Consider the following 4,471-nt stretch of genomic DNA (forward strand, 5'->3'; position numbering starts at 1 on the left):
TATTTGGTCTAGTAGTTTCTAAGATAATAAATTAAAAGAAAAGACAAAGTGAGGGTTGTTTTGGTCAATTTACTTAGACTTGACATTTGATTTTTAAACATAAGGACCAATTATGCTTGAAATCGAAACAACAAGAACCACCGTTATAGCGTTTCTCAAAGATATCCTGAAAGTGCCACCTTTAGAAAACCACAGGGACCATTTATGTTATCTTAAAACTTTGACCAAACATGCATAGAGGTGTAGACTATAGGGACGAAGACTGTAATTTACTATTCTAACTTATTTTAATCCGCTGAAAATAGACATGCCATACCGGTTTATTGTATATGTGATTTTATGTTTGAAAGAGAGACTAATGAATGGACGGTTGCGGGAATACCGGATCGTGTCTGCTCCCAAAAGTTGTGTGCACTGTGCACTATCCCCCCATTGTATAATTTTTATTATTAAAGTTATTTGTAATCATTTTGAATATAATTTGTCGGGAAATTGCGGATTTCGTTATAATATGAATCAAATGTTTCAGTCTTTCAGATACAATGTTTATTATAAAATGTATTTATTGCAATTATCGACACAGAATACTATCACTGGCTTCATTTTTTAAAAAATATGGAAAATTGTTTAACAATTTAGAAATAAAGAAATTTTATGTAGTAAATTCCCACTTATTACCAGTGGTATGAAAAGGAAAATGATTCATGAGGTACTTACCTTCTACTTTTATTCCCATTTAAGTAATTTTTTTATACACATTTAACTATTTAAGTTGTTAAATATATTCACATATTACCATTGTCATCTGTTATATCAGGTGACAATGGTAACATGTAATGGTAAGATGTGAACATATTTAACAAGTTAAATTTTCAAATATGTAAAAAAAAAAGTTGTCTAAATATGAATAATTTTTTTATAAATTTCTTACAACATTTTTATGATATTTTTTCTCTTATACGTTTTTTTTAATACAATGTTTTTAACTTTGTTTATAATTTTTTTAAAGTTTTTTTACATTTTCATATAATTTTCATACAAATGCTTTTAAACCAAATAATTTCTAAATGTTTCAAAATTTTCTTATAAGTTATTAACTTTTTTTTTTACATTATCATACATTTTTTATAGCTTTCATACATTTATTTCTAAACTTTTGTTAAATACTAGTTTAAATTGTTGTATTAAAAAATTAAAAAGTGTATAAAGTTCTAATTAAAAAGTATAAAAAAATTTAATAATTTTAAAACATTTACATTATATAGATTTTTTTTTGTTTTTTAATTTGTTAACTAGTATTTTCTTTTTATTTTTTTAAAAGACCCTCCATATTTTTTAAAAACAAAAAAAAAGAATAATAATAATAAGAGTCTATATAAAATATTTCACAAAAAAACATGTTTATTAATTAAAAAGTAAAGTTTAGAACTGATCAAAAGACTATAAATGAGCTAAATAATAAATCATTATGGATACTTTAAAATAATGTTTGGAAAAACAATATAAACAAATATGAAAAATAAAATCGTTATTAAAAATGGGAAAAATAACTTATCAGAGTAATTAGTTTTTTGTTTTGTTCACATTTAGGAAATTTCTGTTTTTTGTACATATTTAACCATTTAACTTGTTAAATTTGTTCACATGTTACCATTGTTACCTGCGATTAGAGGTATGCAAAAAAACCGCAAAACCGAGCTGATCCGGTTGATCTGAAACCGAAAAAACCGAAACCGAAAAAAATCGGGTACATGCAGGTCGGTTTCGGTTTGGATATTTAGATATCTGTAGACACCCGAACCGAACCGTTTTATATTATTTATATGTATATATATTATTTTTATTATGTAATGTAAAAATACTTAAAATAGGCTACACGAATTTAGTTACAAACAAATATTTTTTATAGTCCAAATGGCCCAAATCGTTTACTCATTCTCTCGCTTAAGGGCTTAGTCGCTTAGTGCAAGAATTTTTCAAGCAACGACAAGCCATAGTCTGACTCACAGAATCAAAGTCACACCATTCCTCGTCGCTCGCTAGAATTCCACCAGCCATCGTTCTCGCATTACAGTGACGTCGTTCGTCGTTACAGGAAGGCGATCACGATTCGTTATAGGGACGTCGTTCTCTGATTCTCTCCATCGCCAATTCGCCATCGTTTGGTACTCGCATACCCGGTAATTCGGTATTCCATTTCCCTGGTTCGATTTCTCGATTTTTCTTTGTCAAAATTTTGGTACCTTCATCACTTCTCGACTTTTCCCCTTCTGTTTTGTTTTCTTTCACAAATTTTTGGTATAGACTATCTGTTAAATGTGTTTATATCAATGTATGTCCTCTGTTAAATGTGTTTATATCAATGTATGGCATGTCTGTATGGATGTATGGACAGTATGGTACTTGGTATCTAAGTGTCTATTTGTTTACTACTTTAGATTATGTATTTATATCAATATCAATGTATTGTATCTGATTTAAAATATGAAAAATTTTGATGATAGGTCATAGGAGCATCTGGTTTTTGTTTTCTTGTATCAAACACTAATTATTTTGTTTTATATTTGTTATGATGGGACAAAAAAACAGGTTATTGTTGCTTTCAACAAAGATTCAGACTCTTTAAAGTTGAATTTGGGTGTAGGTGCTTATAGAACTGAGGTAATGAATTATGAATGTTTTTCTTGATAAATTAGTTATGGATATACACTTTTAATTACTTATTCAAGTCAATTTGTTGTTGACGGGAAGGAAAACCTCTAGTTCTGAATGTTTTAAAACAGGCTGAACAAAAGCTTGTTAATAACCCGTTAAGTAACTTATTCTCATCAATTAAGTTTCATGACAATTTCTTGTTCTTCAATATTAAACTTTCATACTTTTTATATGTTTTTTTCAGAAAAGAAAAATGGTTGAAATGGAGGTTGATGGGTGATTCTTTACCAACACAACAATCTGGAAGTTCAAATGCAAGTATGAATCATTCACTAACAACAGAAACTTCTAAGAAAGTGGATGAAGAGAAAAAGAATGAAAAGAGGAAGCAAAAAGCAGATACTTCTGAAGCATGACATCATTTTACTAGAGATCTTGATGATCTTAATTACTCTGTTTGTAAGCATTGTACTAGACGATTGCATTGTCCTAGTAAGAATGGAACTAGTTCTATGCGGAATCATATAACACGTTGCACTAAGTACCCTGATAACATCGATAAAAAACAAAAAAGTATTGATGTTTCAAAACCAAGATTCTGCACAAGAAAACGGAAAAAGCATTTCCACATTCGTCCCTTGGAAATTTGACCAAACCAAGTGTAGATATTTGTGTGTTAGAATGATCATTATTGACGAATTACCTTTCAAGACTGTTGAATATGAAGGGTTCCGTGACCTTGTGAAAATGTTGCAACCACAATTCCAAATCCCTTCAAGAACCACTATTAATAATGATTGTTTGGAGATATACAAGTCAGAAGCGGAAAAGTTGAAGAAGTATTTTGCTAAGAACAAACAACAAGTTTCTTTAGCAACTAATATGTGGACTTCTAGGCAAAATCTTAGTTACATGTATTTGACAACTCATTTTATCGATAAAGACTGGACCATTCATAAAAAGGATAATCAACTTTTGTCATGTTTCTGATCATTCTGGTGAGATAATTGGAAAATATGTGGAGAAGAACTTACTTGATTGGGGAATTGACAAGGTTTTCACAGTTACAGTTGACAATGCTAGTTCAAATGACCTTTGTATTCGATACCTAAAAAGAAGACTAAATGCATGGAAGCATAGTGAGTTGGATAGTCAACATTTACATATGAGATGTTGTGCCCACATCTCAAGTCTTGTTGTCAAAGAAGGTTTAAAAGATGTAGACACAAGTATTGCCCGAATTTGATCAACTGTGAAATATGTGAGGTCTTCTCCGGCTAGGCTTCAACACTTTAAGGGATGTGTTGAGAAAATGAAAATTGAGAGTAAAACCTTGTTTCTCTTGATGTTGAAACAAGGTGGAATTCAACATACTTATGCTAGAAAGTGCCATTAAGTTTCAAGATGCTTTTGATTTATTGGAGGAGCAATATAGTAAGTACATGTCTTAGCTTTTATCGTTGAAGGGGTTGCCCAATGAAGAGGATTGGGATCATGATAGGTGTATGTTACCTTTATTGAGAGGTTTTTATACATCTACTTTGCGTATTTTTGGCTCTTTGTATGTAACTAGCAACAATTACTTTCATGAAGTCTTTGGCATTGGATTAATGATAAAAAAAAAAGATGATAACAAGTGATGATGGTTTTAAAAATATGGCTGCTAAAATGAAGGAGAAATATGATAAGTATTGGAGGAATTCATTGAACATAAATGTGTTTTTATTTATTGCTCCAATTCTTGATCCACGATACAAGTTAGGTTATGTTTCCTTCATTATTAGCCAAACTTATGATGAAGAAAAAGCCAAAAATT

This window comes from Lactuca virosa, chromosome 9 (assembly GCF_052849685.1).
Source record: "Lactuca virosa cultivar CGN04683 chromosome 9, Lactuca_virosa_CGN04683_v6, whole genome shotgun sequence".
NCBI classification, from domain to species: Eukaryota; Viridiplantae; Streptophyta; class Magnoliopsida; order Asterales; family Asteraceae; genus Lactuca; species Lactuca virosa.